This window comes from Electrophorus electricus, chromosome 18, assembly GCF_041902795.1.
Source record: "Electrophorus electricus isolate QZ-2024a chromosome 18, ASM4190279v1, whole genome shotgun sequence".
In the NCBI taxonomy this organism is placed as follows: Eukaryota; Metazoa; Chordata; class Actinopteri; order Gymnotiformes; family Gymnotidae; genus Electrophorus; species Electrophorus electricus.
Genome location: NC_137514.1, coordinates 14509650 through 14530163, shown reverse-complemented (window position 1 = coordinate 14530163; position 20514 = coordinate 14509650). Strand labels below are relative to the sequence as shown.

The 20514-nt window shown below is 43.3% G+C and overlaps 1 pseudogene; it reads right to left on the bottom strand.

The window, feature by feature from the left end:
• Positions 1 to 16087: 16087 nt before the first annotated feature.
• On the bottom strand, positions 16088 to 16248 carry LOC145652252 (U2 spliceosomal RNA; annotated as a pseudogene).
• Positions 16249 to 20514: the final 4266 nt, after the last annotated feature.

Sequence of the window (20514 nt, the reverse complement as noted above, 5' to 3'; positions counted from 1 at the left end):
ATGGAAAGGAAGAGGGTTATTTTAGCTGAAGTTTATGTGGAGTTGTTTGGGTGCTGCTAGCATGGACTAGCTTGACTGCTAGCATAGACTAGCTTCGATGCTTGCATAGCAAATCACGGGATGTTTCCATTCACTGCTGGAAAAATTTGTAATCCTGCTACATATCCTAAGTATAAATGAGAAAGTATACTATTTCTTTCCAGTATTACAGCATTTACAGTATTTTCTCCAGCATTTACAGTATTAACTACAGTATTTTCCCCTAATGATGCCAACAATGACGCTATGAAGCTAATATTGTTGTGGAACTTACTAAAGTTAGTACAAATATACACTTTGTGGGATTTGGCCCCATTCCTATATACTGCCATTGGACACATGTATGTGCAAAGGCATTGCGAGCTTATCTGGGATCCCAAAAGGCGCTAGGTTAAGTGATTGTCCGGACAGCGTTTACTAACGTTTACTGACCCAATTACCACGGCCAATATACAGGTTTTGGGACTCACTAGGGGTGCTCCAGCGCTTTCTTGACCCTCATCCCACCCTACACCCTACTTCCACACACTCAGTGACATACTTCTATTGGGATTTTCATCCCATTTGCAGTATATTCAACACACTCACCTTCTATGTATGGGTATTGAATGTCTGCTTCAAACGTAGAGAGCCACACTTTTAAAGAATCATTAAATAAAACATGTTTCAACTGTTTAAATAACAAATCGATCAGGCTGAAATACTTTTGCAGCTGAAACCAGTTGCTACATCCAAAGTTCATTACTGAATCTCTCCTGATATCCGCTCCAGGTTCATGACATTTATGGCCATGAATCACTGAGAAACAAATGTCTACAGCTGTCAACTCAATCAAATCAAGCAATAAACTATTTTGACGGTTAGTGAATACCATTTCTCTCTCGTAGGTCAGTTAACATATGTTCCTGTTGTGAAAGATAGTCAGGAGGTGTTGCTTCTCCCACTTCTGGGAAGTGTCTGATCCTGGTATGATGTGTCATTGTTGGCTAAACACAAATGATAACAGCTTTAGAAATTGAGTGGGGAAAAAAAGGATTATTTTCAGTAAATAGTTAGAATTCTTTATCAGACCACTCGCATGATGGGGGAGGCACTCTTAAATCAGCCTCCCAGGCGAACAGACTCAACTCCTCATCCCCGTCGTCTGAACCATCTTAGAAAGTTTTTTTGATTCAATTATTCTAGTATAAATGTGATTATTAATCATGCTTTTGAAATTATACTTACATGGTGATCATGGCATACATCTTAGTGGTTGAACAGCTTGAATAAGCCTAGAGTTATTTAGACATATGTTATAAGCCACAGTGAAAAAATTGTGAGCTCCGTCGGGGTGCTCGATGAGTAGTGGATGATGGCAGAGGGATTCACCCCTTATGCCTCTGTGTGACAAATTAAAGCACTGTATAAACCTTTAGACAAAAAGCAGTCTTTTAACATATGTTAGATGTGCTCTAGAATGGATTACCTTGCATCAACTCATTCAGTATATGGACTGTTTCATCATCCTTATATCTGCTGATAAAAAATAACAAAAAATTAAAATGATAAATACATAAAATTAAAACATATAAAAGTTCACAAATAAGAAATTACATTGGTCAGCAATTCTCTCCACAGATTCAAGGAACTTGTGAACGTCTGACCCTATGGAAATACGTAGAACAGAATTATAGACCGTGAGCAGAAATGATCCTCATGATGGTATCCTTTATACCAAAATACATTGATGTTACATCATTTATTTCTTAATTTAAGTAAATAGAATCTTCTACTTCAAAGTTAAAGTTTTTCTATTTAGCTAGCCATGAGAATAAGAAGAGCTATCGATCAAAAGAGTTTCAGTCAATCAAAATGTTTCACGTACTGTAAAACACAATATAGTAATATTACATAATCATCAAAATGGAGACAATATTATTTCCTAGCTAGCTCGCAAAAAGAATAGTTATGATAACTTGTACATAATATGTAATCAATGTTTGATCAAATAAAATTAAATTACACAACCGGTAGAGATATCCAGTTGACTCATTTATAAAATACCTTCATGAAAGAACATTACTATTTTCCCCCTAGTTTAGCTGACCAACAATCATTTTCTAATATGATTAATAATTTTCAGATCTTGACAGCGCAGGGCTTGTAGGTTTTATCTAGACCTGAAATTAATTACTATGGTAGGCCCCAAGGAGTTAAATCATACAACGCACGGTAAAGTATTTCAACCATTAGTTAAATAAATAGCTAAATACATGTCAGCCTTTTTAGTAACTTAGACTAACATAAGTTATAACATGAATGGATAAATAGAATGCAACTGATGATAACGGTTGAACCATGTCCATGTTTGTTTGGAGGTCTTGGGAAAGGTTTTCAGATGTATCGCTTACAATTATGGCTGTGAACTAAACGAGTGAGGTACCATAAAACATGGCTGTAAGAAAGAAAGGTCGATGGGAAAAGAGATGGTTTTTGGATAAAAGCTGTAAATTACAATCCACCCCTTCCCAACACTTCTCTCAGATGTGGAACGCACTGAAAAGGGTTAAGGGCCCAACATGTGATAATGGACAAGAACCTAGTGTGATAACACATTTGGTTAGGGATCCCAGAAAAAATAAATAAATAGAAACTTTATGATGTTTTGAGAAAAGTTTGCTTACTGCCCTGATTGGGTACACATGGCAGATAAGGAGTGAGGAGGTGTGAGAGTGCAAGAGAGAGAGAGAGAGAGTGTCAATGACCCCTGACTGCAGAGTATGTGTCAGAGAGGATACTGAACAGACAGAGAAAGTGGAGAAACAATGGTGTAGTATGAGGCTGAAAAAACCATGTTAATATTTTTCAATTAATAAACCTTTGAAATTTGGTGAAAATGAGTTGTTGCAGATTTCTATTTATTCAGTGTGGAGTGGGATACTGATATACTGTCAAACATTGTATGTATATATATATATATATATATATATATATATATATATATATATATATATATATATATATAAAGCATTCTAAATTGTACATATAAAATGACAAATTATATGCATACAGAAAAATTTATAAATATATACATTTCAGTGGTCAAATATATTGCAAATGGGATGAAAATCCCAATTCAAATATATGTCATTTATTGTGTCAAATATACTGCAAATGGGATGAAAATCCTAATTCAAGTATATTTCAGTGGTGTGTCAAATACTGCAAATGGGATGAAAATCCTAATTCAAGTATATTTCAGTGGTGTGTCAAATACTGCAAATGGGATGAAAATCCTAATTCCAATATATGTCATTTAGTGTGTAAAATATACTTGAAATGGGATGAAAATCCCAGTTCAAAATCCCAGTTCAAGTATATTTCATTGAGTGTATCAAATATACTGAAAATACCAGTTCAAGTATAATTGGACCTCTGCCACTCTGTGGTGAAATGTCAAATTGCAAAAAAATACATTTTTGGTTTTTAGCGCCCCCCACAGACAGGCTAGAAGTACTGCACCGCATCTGACCGAGTCGCAGTGACCCACAGAGCGCCTCCAACATGCCGCCCAGTACGGGGAAAATCGGGGGGGGGGGGCAGATGAAGCATATTATATATGAATTGGGACATTTGGGCACTATCTAGGTTTTTGGACACTCTGGAGAAGTCTAGGATACCTACTGGAAAACACTGTGTAGATATTTAGTCATTTCATGTATATGCTTCAAACTGTTCAATTTATTACACAAGACCCTGTTGAATCAGAAAATACAGAGTATGAGTGAAAATCAATCTCCATCATCAATAGACACATACACCAAAAAAATCAAAGGTGGTTTTTTTTTTGCAATTTCTTCTGTATTAGATGAGCTCAAATGGAACCTAAATGATGGACAAATAAGACTGGATGTGAATGGATGATTAATTCCAAGTGTCTACTTCAATTTGAATCATGAATGATCATTGTGCTTTGTGTACAATTTCAGATACCTAATGTTAAAGTGAACAATTACAAATCATTCAAAAATTATCTTAAAACTGCTGGTGCATAAAGGAGTAATATAGTATAGCACACACACACACCAAGGATGAAGTTTACTTGAATTGGACATCATCCCACCTATGGTATATTTTCCATCCCATTTGCAGATTATTTGACACAACTAAAATATATTTCAATTGGGATCCCACTTGCAATATATTCGACAACGTTAAAATATACTTGAATTTGACACCATCCCACATGCAGTGTATGTGACAAAACTAAAATATACTTTGATTGGGATCCCACGGGCAATATATTTGACATAATTCAAAAATACTTGAAGTGGGACTCTCAGAAAGTAGACGTGCATATGTTGGGGGTCGGCCTATTCCCACCTTTTAACCTAGACACTTCAAACTTGGGATACTTTATCTCACTTAGGTCTAGTATCTAGCTAGCGTGTTTTGGACACCTATGTTGTGTTTAGGGCCCTGAAATGTAGGTTAGGTCTCTCCTATTCATATGCATTGACTATGAGAGCTTATGTTACGAGTTGGTGTAAGTACACCTTTTAACCTAGAGACTTCAAACTAGGGCTACTTCAACTCACTTAGGTCTAGTATCTAGCTAGCGAGTTTGGGGCTCCTATATTACACCGCTGGGGGTCACGAGACTTCATGGGTGGGATGTACGAGGCCTAATGGATGACATATTCAAGCAGTGTCCCCGTAGATCATCAGAAACAGGGTGTCCAAAACTAGTATATGAGATATGAATGGAAATATACTTGGAGTGCGATGTTTACAAACAGTGTTTAGGGAGGGGCCCAGACTTTGTTGTGTCGATGGGTGGCTCATCTGGGTGCCCCAAATAACATATTGGAAGGCTGAGTTGCCACAAATTAGGGAAAACTACTTCCTATTCCATAAACTCTATGGGTCTGGCAGTTTAATGTGTTGTCTCTGGAGCCTCCCTTACCCTGCCAGTGAAGGCATGTGACCCTAAAAGTAAGGGAAAGCTACTTCCTGTTCCTTAACATCTAGGTGTCAGGCACTTCCATTTTTGTCCTCAAGGGGCGCCACTGAGTGAATGGCTGTGTTTTGGGGCCAATTGGGCCTTCCTTGACCTTTTTCCTTCCTTGACATTTTTTGACCGGTGTCCATTTGGTGCCCATTCATGTATACTCAGAGTGAGCTCCATTAGATAGACGCAGACAGGACAGCTGGACAAACCTCCCCTTACAGGTGGGATGGGATGTAGTGGACCAATGAATGGCCCATCCCACTCCAAGTATATATGATACCATTCAATATGCTTGATTTGAGATTATAGCTTTCTCTGTGCTCAAACTGCTTTCAGGGTGTTCAATCTGTATGTAGAAATAGGATCTAGGGTGGGGTGAGGGGCAAGAAAGCACAGGAGCACCCCTAGTGAGCCCCAAAACCTGTATATTGACCATGGTAATCGGGTCAGCAAAGGTTAGTGAACACTGTCTTTACGATCACTTAACCTAGCGTGTATTGGGATCGCAAATGAGCTCGGAATCCCTTTGCGCATATATGTGTCCAATGGCACTATATACGAATGGGGCCAAATCCCACAAAGTGTATATTTGTACTAACTCCAATCTTCATCAAACTTACAGTCTGATTAAGAGAGACCCAGATGTACAGAGTGGCCCTCTTTTTGCCATGATATCTTGTACCAAAGCTGAGATCTGACACTCCCACTTCAAGTCTATTTTAATTATTATTTGAATGATGGCAGATATACTGCATGTGGGATGGTCCATTAACCTTAACTTCCTTAAAAATGTGTTATTTTTAACTCATCATTCAATTACTTAATTTTATGTGACATGACAAACAATATTTCAAAACTCAAATTTAAGTAAAGATCGATGCCAAATGCTTCAGTGGCATATTGACAAACTATCTAACAAGATAGCTTGCAAGCAAGGAAGCTACATAGTTAGCTAGTTTGGTCAGAGGATGTGTTACACTGTCAGGAGTAACTTGACTAGTTTAAAGGGCATTAGCTGAATTAGACAGACATTTAGGTTAACTAGCTAACTCTTGGCAAATAAATAAGCAGTGACCACTAAACTCAATAATACATGCTTTTAAATAGCTGAACTAAAACAAAAAAACAAAAACAAAAACAAAATTATATATATATATATATATATATATATATATATATATATATATATATATATATATATATATATGTATATATATATATATATATATATAGAAGACTCCCTGGCCGAACAGCCATACAGTTAACTAACTATCTAGCTTTCTAATGCGTTTACTTCCGCACACACATTAGAGCGCTAACTAGCAAATAGACAATGACAATTACACAATCATATATTCAAATGAGAATGATTATAATTAAGAAATAACTAATCTGATCTGAAAAGCTATTCCTTTAGGAAACCATGAGATAGATTGTGTAGCTACCTATCTTAGCTAGCTACATTAACTATATTATTTAAGTTAGCTAGCTAGTGTTCAGCTAGCTAGTAGACTAAATGTTTGCCCCATTGCATGGAACATTTCAGCATTAATATTGAAAATAATAGTTTGTCATTTTTCTTATAAACAAACAAACAGTGGTGATTACAAAAATGGTATTTGCTATTCATGCTGCAGTTAGTTAGTTATGCCACAGTCAGCTAGCTAAGTTGCAAAGAAATATTATAAAGTCTACGTAAAAATATAGGTAAATAGAATGCTATATGCCCTGCTTAGGATATGAGATGAAAAGTTAATGAACAGCATTTTTTGACTTTCTTCTTTTTCATCAATTACCATTATATCAATCTGCTTCACATTTTATAAACTTTGAATGTTGTTTGTTGCTAGATTTTATTTAGTATTTTTGCTTCCTCTTTTAGCTAGCCATCTTTTATCATTCCCTACATCTACTAATTTAGTGGTGCATTATCCTCTAGCAAGCTTTAATTTAGCAAGCACAAATGTTAATTTAATTCAGATTTACTGATAATCTGATCTTTACACTTTACAATGACATTTTTGTTTCATAACCACAAATTTGGCATTAAATAAATAAATAACACAAATAGAGAACTTTCTAAAGCCACTCTGTGCTCATGAATCAATCTGTCATACTGGAAACATACTTGGTATGTTTTATTTTGTAATGACACTCTATAGGAGCACTTGCTATAGCACATTGTCCTGTAGACAAAACAAGGGACAGTAGTAATTCACCTGTGTTTCCTTATTGCAATTTTGGCAAATAACTTGTCAGTACTTACAATGGAAAGTTTTTAATACTTGAAGTTGTGGATAAATTTAATGTCATCTAATAGGGTTTTCAATACATGCCTCTATTACAGCAAACTAATAACCAAAACCCAGTGTAAATGGGGAAGGCAGTAGTGTGGTAGTCCAACCCAGTCTTATAAAGATCAATATCAATATCAGAATTCCTTAAAATAAAGCACATGAGAAGGAAGATTGTGAGGGCCCCTGAGAAAGGCCCTTAACCCCTCTTTGCAGCAGGGGTGGCATATTATGGCTGACCCTGCACTTTGACCCCAGCTCACATACAAGGTGAGATATGCAAAGACTGGATTTCTTTGTACTGTATATGTATATATCACAAATAATCTAAACCATCTGGTCACTGCCTCTGGCACAAATTTTCCCTTTATTTCAGGGCCCATCATTTATTTATTATAGGTGATACATAAGAGGCTCTATTTCTGCAGACACAGCAAAACACAGAAATAAACAATTTCATCAATTTATTCATGGCAGTCATGTCATTTCAAAATATATTTTCCTTGAAACATTATTATTGTTCATTGTGATGAGATTGAAATGAATATGTACATAATTGTAACTATGTACTAATTATATGAATTATTGTTGAACAAAATATGCAGCCAAGTGAAGACCTTAAAATATAGCATATTGACCAGACATTTCATGTAGTTGCACAGCTGAAAGAAATGGAAAAGTCCGTTTTTTCATGTGGAGCCTCATAATTACATTTCAGGGTTAAGGCAAAGTGCAAGACTGTGGATGTTGAAAGGGAAAACTAAGAAGAATCTGGTTATTGCTTCCCAATATTGCCATAAAAGCCAAAAAAAATATTTACACTTTGTAATGTACATGAAATTCTTAATGGAAACATACATTGTTTAAAATGATAAAATGCTAATAAATAGTCACTTGCAGTTTGGGTCTCAAGCAACTAGAGGGAGGCCAAGCGCTGCCAATCAGTAATCAATGGAATCACCAACAGGTGATCTCTGTGTATATAAGGGCTTCACAAAGGCCAGGTTTCCCAAAAATGTTTGGGTTAGGGATATGCTTTTACAAGTAATGTAAAAGTAGGGGGGTGTTGTTTAGTTCTTTTTAATTTTCTCTACTTCTGTTATAGGGAATACATTTTATTTTACCATTGTTGGTCACTATTCTCTGTGGTGTAGTGACTGCAGTTTTTTTTTTTTTTTTTTTTTTTTTTTTTTTTCCCCCCCCAATTCCCATTTGTTTATTTCAAGCACAAATGTTTTACTCCTGTAAAACTGTTTTGTCCAGTTGGGTTTGGTGCTTAACTCTGCCTGTTCCTGTAAACCTTTTCTGACTAACCATTTACCTTTTTTTTCCTGCTTGTATTTTTCTATATGCAATTGGGTCCATCTCCTGGTGTGCTGTAACCATGAGAAACTTCAGTGTGGAAATCTTTTAATATTTTTCTGGGGTTGTTGACCCACTACAGCACTGTTTGTTAGGTGTGATGCCATTGCATTGAAAATGAGCTTCTAATTTGCTGTTTGATGAATTCTAATCACTGTGTTGACTAGGTGGTGGTGGTGGTGGTGGTGGTGGTCATTGATTTTGATAGTTGACCACAATTTATCCAAGGTGGCTGTATTTCACCCAAAGCATTAAGGTAAAGTCTATCTAGGTCAAAAATTATGCTTGTACAGTTACATTGCACAGTGAAATTCTTACTTTATACAGCAGTAAGATGAACCTAAACAAATCAAATTGATTTATATAGTGCTTCTTACAACTGATACCACAAAGCAGCTTTATAAATCGCCAAGTCTGCAGTTTGCAAGCAAGGGTTAGTGGCAAAGTAAAAACTCTCTAGAACATGAGGAAGAAACCTGGAGAGGAGCCAAGACCCAAAGGGGGGTGCCCATCCTCTTCATCTGGCTGACAAATCATCACAATAGTAACAAGTTTAAGGGAAAAATAAGAAATTAATGTGTACTCCAGTTTTCTATAGGTCCTAGTCTTGTCCTTATGGTGTGCACATGACCAAAACCCAGCCAACCTTACCATAACTCTCAATACCTGTGGACCCCCAGATTTTCCATTATCTAAGATGGAAGTAGTTAATAATGCCTGACTGTACATGGCTTTTAATATAAATATTGAAATATTCAATATTTATATTAAACACTTGCGGGAAGATTATTCCATAGTATAGGAAAGGGCTCTGCCCTCTGTGGTAAATTTTCTTATTCTCTGTGTTAATAAAGAGGCTGCACCTTTTGATCTAAGCAGATGTGGTGAATAATAATGCACTAGGAGTTCTCCAAGATACTGGGAGCCAAGACCATTCAGTGCTTTGTAGGTTATTAGAACATTACATAATCCCTAAAAATCTTATTGGGAGCCTGTGTAGAATAGCTAAAATGGGAGTGATCAAAATTTGTAGTTCTAGTAAGAACTCTGGTTGCTGCATTTGAACTAACTGGAGCTTGTTTAGGCAATTAATGGTACAGCCAGCTAGTGAGGCATTAGAGTAGTCCAATTTTGAAGTGATAAATGCATGGACTAGCTTTTCTGCATCAAGTGAGGAGAGCATGTTCCTAAAGTAGAGAAAGGTGATCCCAGAAATATTATTTAGATTAGTTTTAAACAAGAGACTGGGCTCCATATCGCCACAATCTTTATCTGTTAGAGAAGATCTGATGGGGAGATCATTTGAGGTTCATTGAATAACTAGAGAGCAAGGACCTGGCAGTTCCTGGGCCTAATAGAAGGATGTCTGTTTTATCAAGATTGGGAACGAGTTCCTCAATGTCCAGTGTGGGATGTGAAGCTCCACTGGAGTGTAGGCACATATTACCCTTAGGTGTCGGCCTCTCCAGGTGGTGTCAATCCCCATTGCCCTCCCTTGTAAAATAGTGAAGGGACTTACCCTCTCGAAGTTCAAGTTCAAGTTCGGTTTATTCGTCACATACATAGTCATACACAGTATAACACGCAGTGAAATGGTGGAGAGTGCGCTGTCCAAACTGAGGAAGATAACCAGGGGTGCATAGAGAAAAAAAAAAGATATTTATTTATATATATGCAGATAAATATATATATTCTATGTATGTACAAAAATATATTAATGTATGTACAATATATGTATATTATGATTATATGCACAATGTACAATGTATATGGTTGGGTATATATGTACACAATCTACAGAATGTACAGAACCATTTTGTATAATACCATATCTACAGTTGTTGTGTAACAGGGTAATTGAGTATAAATCTAAATCTATATATACAGATGTACAGATATACAGTTATGTTACATGGTGGTGGTGGTGGTGGTGGTCCCCACAGTTTATCAGTTTCCCTGATTCAGGGCCCGAATGGCCTGTGGGAAGAAGCTCCTCTTCAGCCTCTCTGTCTTGGCCCTCAGGGAGCGGAAGCGCCTCCCTGACCTCAACAGAGAGAAGAGTCTATTGTTGGGATGGGTGGGGTCCTTCACAATTTTCCTGGCCTTGGTCTGGCACCGCTTGTAGTAGGTGGTCTGCAGGTCAGGAAGTTCCGAGTGAGTGATGCGCTCTGCTGAACGCACTACCCTTTGGAGTGCTTGTCTGTCCTGCTTGGTGCTATTCCCAAACCAGACTGTGATGTTCCCCGTGAGGATGCTCTCGATAGTGCAGGTGTAGAAGTTCCGCAGTACCTTGGAGGGCAGTCTGAAGTCCCTTAGGCGTCTGAGGTGGTAAAGACGCTGACGAGCCTTCTTTGCCAGGGAGTTGGTATGGCGGGACCAGGACAGGTCCTGCGAGATGTGAACACCAAGGTACCTGAAACTATCTACTCTCTCCACCGTGGTTCCACTGATCCTCACAGGTTGGTAGTGCCGCTCCTGCTTCTTGCTGCAATCCACGATCAGCTCCTTTGTCTTACTGACGTTTAGGAGGAGATTATTTTCCTGGCGCCAGTTTTCCAGGTTTTTAATCTCCTACAGGTAGGCCCTCTCGTCGTTGTCCGAGATCAGACCCACGACAACGGTGTCATCAGCAAACTTGACAATGATGGTGGAGCTGGAAGTGGCTGTGTAGTCGTAGGTGTACAGTGAGTAGAGCAGGGGGCTTAGGACACAACCCTGAGGAGCTCCAGTGCTGAGGGTGAGGGTGGATGAGGCGCAGTTGCCCACCCGACTGATTGTGGTCTGTCTGTTAGGAAGTTGGAGATCCAGTCGCACAGGGATGTATGCAGTCCTAGATCTCCCAACTTAGTAGTGAGTAGGGAGGGGAGGATGGTGTTGAATGCTGAACTGTAGTCGACAAATAGCATTTTAACATAATTTCCCCTCCCTTCGTCCAGGTGAGTCAGTCTAGTGTGGAGTAGATGTGCAATCGCATTGTCAGTGGAGCGGTTGTGGCGGTATGCAAACTGCAGTGGGTCCATGGAGGCTGGCAGTGAAGATGTGATGAAGTCTCTGACTAGCTTTTCAAAGCACTTCATCACAACTGATGTGAGGGCGACAGGGCGGTAGTCATTGAGGTTGGAGGAGCGTCGAGGTTTCTTCGGGACGGGGGACGATGGTGGACCGCTTGAAGCTGGACGGGACAATACCGAGCGTCAGGGAGAGATTGAAGATGTCGGTGAATACCGGGGCTAGCTGATCTGTGCAGGCTTTGAGGACCCTCCCGCAGATACCGTCTGGTCCCATCACCTTCCTGGTATTCACCCTTTTAAACACTCTCCTCACGTCACTCTCCATGATGATGAGAGGGCGCTGTTCTATGGTGGGCCCCGCGCATGTGCCATTGGCTGCGCCGATAGGCACTAGCACCATTAGCATTTGTGCTGCTAGCATTAGCGCTGCTAGATGTAGCCTCGAAGCGAGCAAAGAATGTATTCAGCTCGTTCGCCAGAGACTCATCCGCACTCATCAGTCCGGAGGGTGGGCTCCTGTAGTCCGTGATCATCCGTAGTCCCTGCCACAGGGATCTAGAGCCACTAGAACTGTGTCTCTAGTTTCTTCCCGTACCGCCGCTTCGCCTCCCTCACCGCCCTGCGCACTCCGTATGCTGCGGGCTTGTACTCGTCCATGTTCCCGCTGATGATCCCCGCATTGTAGGCAGCAGTTCGAGAGTTCAGAGCCTCGCGGATGGTTCTGTCCACCCAGGGCTTCTGGTTGGAGAACTTCTTGATGGTGATTCTTGGGATCGTGTCATCCACCAGTTTCCCAATAAATCCTACTACTGCCTCCGTAAACTCGCTGACATCATCAGTGCTGCGCCGGAACATGTCCCAGTCCGCGTCATCCAGAGCGTCCTGCAGAGCGGCCACCGATTGGTCTGTCCAGCGCGCGACCTCCCTCTGAACCGGAGCTTCCCGTTTCAGCTGTTGTTTATATTTTGGTAGGAGGAAGATTGCGGCGTGGTCCGACTTACCAAACGGTGGATGAGCTAGTGCCTTGTAACTGTCCTTGTATGGCGTGTAGCAGCGGTCTAGTGTCCTATTTCCCCTGGTGGGGACGGTTACGTGCTGGTAAAGGTTGGGCACCGCACGCTTTAGGTTATTGCTGTTGAAATCCCCAACCACAATAAGTGCAGCATCCCGGTGCTGTGCCTGAAACTGTGTGAGAGCCTCATGAAGTTCACACAGGGCAGTGTCCATGTTAGCCTGAGGTGGGATGTACACGGTGTTGATGATGACCGAAGTGAACTCCCGGGGAAGGTAGAAAGGACAAAGCTTGAGGGTGAGCAGCTCCAGGTTGGGTGAGCAGGAGCAGGCGAGAGTAACAACGTTGGCATTGTTGCACCAGCTGTTTACCATCACACACACTCCGCCGCCTCTCGACTTCCCCGAATCTGCCGTCCTGTCCATGCGGTGAACCGAGAAGAACTCGGCCGGCTGGATAGCGTGGTTTTGTACCGCTGGGTTCAGCCACGACTCGGTGAAGCAGAGGAGATTGCAGTCCCGAATGTCCCTCTGGAAATTTATCCTGACCCGGAGGTCCTCTAGCTTGTTATCCAGAGACTGGACGTTGGCTAGCAGGATGCTAGGTAAGGGAGCTCGGTGTGCCTGAGCCCTCAGCCTGTTCCTGACGCCGGCTCGCTTCCCGTGCGGCCTTTTCATCGCGCCGCGTCTTCCGTTTTCCCTCAGGATCTCCGTCGGCCATCTTGGGTCCGGGGTTACAGACGGCTTGAGGTGAGTGCTATGTAGATTAAGAGAAATGAGGGCATCTCTGCTGTACGAGATACGTGCCGTGGTGTGTAGAGAAGGGCTGCGGAGAAGTCAGGGGTAGCGGGAAGAGCGAAAAGAACGAAAAAGATAGTGAAAAGAGCGAAAAAAGTGCCAGGTGTGGACGAAGCAGTCGTGATGGCAGCCGACCTCACCAGCGCCATCTGTTGGTCCACCAACAGGATACCCAAGCCAGAGGAATGAATGCCACCCACACTCCAGTAGGCTTTACCTCTTTTTTCATTGTTGTGAAAAAAGGGCCTTGTCCCGCTGGTCCCTCAGGTGAACCTCTTGCAAACAACAGATTGCTGAAGGGGTAGATGCCGAGTCCTGGAATACTGCTGCCCTTTCTGCCGCATTCTGCAGCCCCCTGACGTTAAAGGTTAAAATAATAAAATCTGTCATGATAAAAGAGGAGAGATCACATCACAACAAGTAAAACACCCTAAAAAAAACAACTAAATAAGAGAAGCTCCCCTCTCTGTATTATCGTCCATAAATTCTAAAAAAGCGGTCTCATTAGGTGACCCCTCCTTGCCTCCATATGTGGTTGGTGGTGATGGTGTTTTGTCCTCCATCAACTCACTGGAGTCCTCTATCTTGGGGGCAAGGAGGGCTGCAGAGCCTGGGGGGGGCTACTCTTTGGGTGCTACCACATTTGGGGGGCTAGCCTTCATCCTCTTTCTGAGCCTTCTCCCTTTTCCTCTTCGCCTTACCACGGGGGGTGCCTCCAAGTTAGGCCGAGGGGCGTGGCCCGGGACCAGGGTCCTAGACTCTGCTGGTGAAGGAGGTCATAAGGGCTGCGGGGGGGCGGGGGCCTCTTCTGTCATCTCTTCAATAGACACCAGTCCCTCCCTCTGCGGGAGTCCTGACATTCAGGGCCGCGCTCCCGTCCCCTGCCAACATTGTGGCTTAAGATCTTGCCTGTCTGGGGCAGGAGTGTGCTGCATGCCCTGCACTGGCAAGGATTTTTATAGTCTCTGGCCAGGTGCCCTGGCCCTAGGCAATTCCTGCAAACTGCATCCGTGCACCCCTCAGCTGGATGTCCATAACATTGGCATCCCCTACAGAAGGCAGGCTCCCTGCTGTAATTCCAGTTCCCTACCACAGAAAAGTGGGGGAGGGAGGTACACCACATCACCAGTTCTTTCTCTCTTGAATTTCATCAGGAACTGGTGGCACCTATTCCAAATGCCCAGCTGTACATTCTTTTGCCAGCGGACGGTCCCTCAAACGTTCCTCCAGCTCCAGGACCTTTCTATAGGCGGCCTCACTTGCAAACGTTACATCATAAAAGTGCTGCACACCATTGCGCTGAACACATATAAAGTCCCCCGGACTCGGACTCAGCCCCACGCAGCTAAATAAGACCTCCCGTATGAAGGGGACCTGCTCAGTAAAGCGGGCCCCCTCCTCCGGGTTCCTCCACCAGAACCGGGCTGTAATAAGCAGGCCTCTGCCTGCTCTCAGGCCTGGTCCCACCAGGGAGGTGCTGCCACCTGTCTGGGTCTCTGCCGGGGCCTGCATCGTGCAGCGAGGAGCCGAGGAGCGAGGACATTGCCGTCCATTGCCATCACCGGCCGGTTCCGGAGCTGGAGCTGAAGCTGATCCCCCATGCCAGCAGCTTCCTCTGTCCTGGGAGGTCCTCGCTCTGCTGGCCTTGTCGTTGTTGTGATCCTCGTCATCGTCCGGGTGAGCTGGGGCTAAGAGAGGTTTTTTTAATTTTAAAATGCTAAAAAACAAATAAAATAATAGAGATCAAGGGATCACATGTGGTGTCGGAGAGCAAGCCTCCAGACACTACACCTAAGATCACCCTTGATCTCTGCTAAAAGCTATAAAAAAGCCCAAGCACAGCGGTGTTCTCTCCAAGTGTAAAATCCACGATACTACACTTGATCTTAGCCAAAAGGCAGAGAACCAACGAACTGAAAAGTGCGCCGGCCAGAGGACCGGCCCGACAGGCGCGGGGGGCAGACGAGCACACAGCCCTCTGGGGCCGGCCGAGGTCACGCCTACCCGAAAGTGACCCGGGTCTCACCCACCAGGAGCTGCTCTGTTTGCTCTCCACTTCTGGGCCGGGCTGCGCTGGGCTTGGTTATGCAGCTCTGCTCTCCTCTCCTCTCTCATTGAACTCTGCAATAGCAAAGCTTTCAAAAATCAGTTGGACTCTTCGACATTTGCTTTTTACTAAAGTTTGCCGTGGAGAGGAAAGATTTATGCGTGAATGAAGAGAAATCAGAGATATAGCCGGAAATGCACAGGAACCCGAGTACGTCTGACCAAAGCCTAGCGAGTTTGTTCATGGTAGGAGGAGGCAGAACCTGGAAGGCCAACACTGTAGGCATCCGATGTGTATATTTTACACCCACCCACCAAGAGCAGTATGGTTTAAAAAAAAAAAAAAAAAAAAAAAAAAGCAAAGTGGGAAAACCGCAGAAAGGGGTCCAACGTCCGTTTTATTCTCCTTCTGTTTATTTATTTCATTTAGTTTCATCGCAATTGAGCTCATTTGTTCAAGTGGTGTCTCTTTGTTCATATTCCCTCGCTTTTGTTTTTGTTCATTCTTTCTTTCTTTCTTTGACACAGGCTTAAGAATGCACACTATTCCTGGAGGTACTGCAATACCAGGCCGATGCATGGGCTGAACCTGGCAAGCCCGTTTTGCCTCCCTGTTCTAAAAAGCCATTTAATATGACGACATATCAGATATTAAACTGATAAGAACAGACTTTGGACATGGACACGTTGCTGTTGCTGCCATGCCCCGGGAGTGCATCACAGCCCTAAACGGGAGAATATCGTGCGCTGCCATCCACGCCAAATCCTTGTCTTTATTTCTGAGGGCTGGGTGAACCGCGTTCCTCCATACTTGCTGAGCTTCCCCCTTTGTGAGCCCAAATATAGGGCTCACTTCTTCCTGATCTTGTACACAAGCCACAAGTAATTTTGAATTAATTAAAACTCTCTCCTTCTTTTTTTTCCAAATTGTATTTCCTTACAAATTTTCTAATAAAATCATATTCTTTTGGCAATGTGAATGATACCGGTTCCCATAGATCCACATTTAGTATTCCCAAAGTCCTTAAATAAGACCCCATCCAAAACTGCACCGTTGTCCCAGTTTTATTTGTGAAGACCAGTCTCGGCGTATCTCATATATAATGCCACACACAAGTACGGATCTGGAAGGCCTTTCCATCCATTCTCCGGCCTCTTCTTCACCACTTCTCTTTTCAACCTCTCCCATTTGGACCCCCACAGGAAGTTAAACACTGCTCCGTCCAGTTCTAAAAGAAAGTGTCTTGGGGGACTAAAAACAGAACATATCAATAAAAGTAAAGGTAAAATAATTGCTTTTATTATTAAAATTTTGTCTTCTAAAGTCTTTTGTCTTAATCCTCAAAACCTCAACCTCTGCCTCACTTTACCCTGTCCCCCACCCTCTCTATCAAATTTAACCCCTAGAATTTTGATGTTTGTTTTCTTAAGATCTACATCCAAATTTATACATTTTTCCTCCCATGGCCCAAAAAGCTGGGCTTCAGACTTCCTCCTGTTGAGGTTTGCACTTGATGCCCTCCCATACCATTCCATTAAATCTAAAGCTCTCTGAGTTCTATGTACAGATGTAGCATCAGCTGTCACGTTGTCCATATATAAGGAGCATGTCGCTATCACTCCTCCTGGAAAATCCAGTCCTTTAATCCATTGGTCTTTTCTCAGTATCTGTGCCAACGGCTCAATACATGCCACAAATAAGGGAGATAGCGGGCACCCCTGCCGTACTCCCGAGCAAACATCAATCGCCTCCGTTAAATGTCCATTTACCATAATTCTACTGTTGAACTCCTTATACAGCAAACCCAGCCATTTTATAAACCCATCTTTTTTAATACCTGAAACAAGTATTGGTGCGAGACCTGATCAAACACTTTTTCAAAATCTAGATTTAAAACTAATAACCAAATATTTCTCTCTCTCACAAACCAAATATAATCCCATATTAATATTAAACTGTCTGTGATCCCCCTCCCTGGCACCGCACCAGTTTGATCCGGATGGATAATGTCCTGGGCCTGTTCCTCTGGACGCAGATGAGATCCTCCGGCACCAAAGAGGACCTCCCGTATGAAAGGGACCCACTCCATAAAGGGGGTCCCCCCCTCCGGATTCCTCCTGTTGAACCTGGCCGTATTCAGCAGTCCACCACCTGCCACTGACCCAGGTCCCACCGGTGAGGCCCCCCAGGCCCGTGTCCCATCCGTTCTTCCCAGATCTGGAAACCCAGATGCCTCCTCGGTGCTGTCCCCCTGACAAGCCATTCTCAAGGTGCTAAAGATGTAGTCATCTGCAGGTTCCCCAAACTCTGTCAAACCTGGAAAAGCTAGGTCTAAAAATTCTACAAGAAATAACCACAGAAAGGAATAAAACAACTTAAAATCCTACAAAGGAGACCTAGAGGGTTCCAACATGCTGGCGGCAGACAAGCCACCAGCCACTACACAAACGGTTCCCTCCGGCCACCTACTAAAAGCCCCAAGCAAAAAAAAACAAGCTGCAGTATCAAAAAAAAGATGATACTACACTTGATTTTAGCCAAAAGGTGGAGAAGCGATAACCCGAAAAGCGCACCGGCCAGAAGATCGGCCCGACGGGCGCGGGGTGCTGGACCGTGGTGTGGGCAGATGCGCGCATGGCCCTCTGGGGCCAGCGGAGGTCATGCCTGCCCGAAAGTGACCCGGGCCCCACCCACCAGGAGCTGGTCTGTATTGCTCTCCACTGCTGGGCTGGGCTCGGTTGTGCTGCTCTACTCTGCGCTCCTCTCCTCTCCTCTGCTCTCTTATTGAACTTCAACAATGTGTGCAACTCTGCAACAGCAAAGCTTTCAAAAATCAATTGGACTCTGACATTCCTCTGCATGCTAGTAGTGTGAAAGCCGGCTTGTGGACCTCTCGCAATCTGTTGGTGGGGAAGCATGTGACGGTGCCACTGCATGCTACATTAAGACTGGTAACATCTGTGCTGCAGGGGGCACTGGGCATAGCCATTCGGAGGAGGGGGCTGAGGCCACACGCAGGGGGGTCCCTGCCACCACAGACCTTGGACCCTGTAGATGTACCCTGAGTGAAGAGGTAGCCTGAGAGGGCAGCGGGTAAGGGGAGGATTTCCACTGGCCCCAGGAAATGATGGAAGGAGGGCTGGGGAACTGCAGGAGAAGTTTGGCCCCCTCCCCTCTACTCTCCTTCATCCTGAAAGAAAGATGGACTTGAATGGGAATAGAGGAAAAGTCTTTTAGAGACAATGTGTTTTTAGAGTAATGGAATCCCTAATATGGAAATTTATGGTAGTAGGGTTGTGTTTCATTGGTTTATTGTTTTAGCGTTGATTTTTTAATGATTTTTTTTTGTTTGTATAGGTTTATTACCTTACAAAGTATTATGGGTTTGAAGACAGGATGAAATAGCCTAAATGAAGGCGATAAGGAAATGTGTATATATGGGATTTGTGACAAACCTTTATAAAAAGAAGAAAAAAAAACTACTTATCAGTTTTTTTAAGACAGATACTATAGCTTGGTTTACGGTGGGGGTTTAGGTTTTAGAAGGAGATCCGGGGAACCGCTTGTGCAGTGGTAGGTAGCTTGCCTGTGTGTTTGCCCATGCCACTGTGCAGCCCACCGCACCCGTCGGGCCAGTCCTTCGGCCGGCGTGCTTTTCCGTTTATCGCTTCTCTGCCTTTTGGCTAAGACCAAGTGTAGTATTGTGGATTTTACACTTGAAGAGGACGATGCTACGCTTGGACTTTTTTTATAGTTTTTAGTAGAGATCAAGGGGGAACCTAGGTGCAGTGTCTGAGGCCTGCTTAACACGGCTTGGTTCCGCTGGAGGAACGCGGAGGAGGGGGCCTGCTTTACAGAGTGGGTCCTATTCATACAGGCGGTCTTGTTTGGCTGCACCCTGGGGCTCTCATTTGTGCTCAGAGCAATGGTGTGCAACACTTTTATGATGTGACTATGGCGAGTGATGCCACCTATAGAAGGGTCCTGGAGCTGGAGGACCAACTGAGGGACCATCCGTTGGGGAAGGAATACACAATTGAACCCTTGTGGGACAGAGACCAGCGGATGGTCACCGTCCACGTTTGTAACCAACACGTTTCGGCAGCAGAAGTGCATCAATTCCTGGCTAGATATGGGGAGGTCCACCCAGGAGAGTGAATGGTCTGCTATGAGCTGGGGATTTGGAACGGGCACCACCAGTTCCTTATGAAATTTAAAAGGGACAGTAATGGTGATGTGGTGTACACCCCGCCTCTTTTTCAGTGGTGGGGAATAGGGGTTTTTTTTTAGGGGGCAGCCCGCCTTCTGCAGGGGGTGACGATGTTAAAGTGCAGTTTGCCGAAGAAAATGGCTTCCATTTTTCAGAGGATCTGGCAGGCTCGTGAAGAGCGATGTTGTTTTACATCGCTCAAAGACTCGGAAGGTCAGACCTATTTGGACCCAGCTCGAATGATGGGGATTGCACATGATTTTTAGTGTAAACCTTTTAATAAAAGACGCACAGACGATGAAGTAGGGGAGCAGTTTTTGTCAAATGTTAAAGTTTGCCTTCCAAGCACCGCTCGGGACAGCTTGGAGGCCCCCTTCACTCTGGCAGAATTGACAGGGGTACTTGGCAAGATGAACTGGTGTAAGGTTCCTGGCCTGGATGGGCTCCCGGTAGTTTTACTCTACCGTTTGGGATGTCCTAGGGCCAAAGATAGCGGAGGTAGCTGAGCATGTGCACCGGTAAGGTTGGCTCACTGAGAACATGCGGTCCAGGGCACTCTCGCTGTTGTACAAGAAGGGCAATCTGACAGATCTCACCAACTGGAGGCCCCTGACTATGCTTTGCATAGATATGAAAATCTTCGCAAAGGCCCTGACAGAACACCTGAAAAGGGCCATGTCACTCTTGATTCACAGCAACCACACCTGTGGGATCCCAGGGAGATTGGCTACCTGGAACCTCCACTTAAT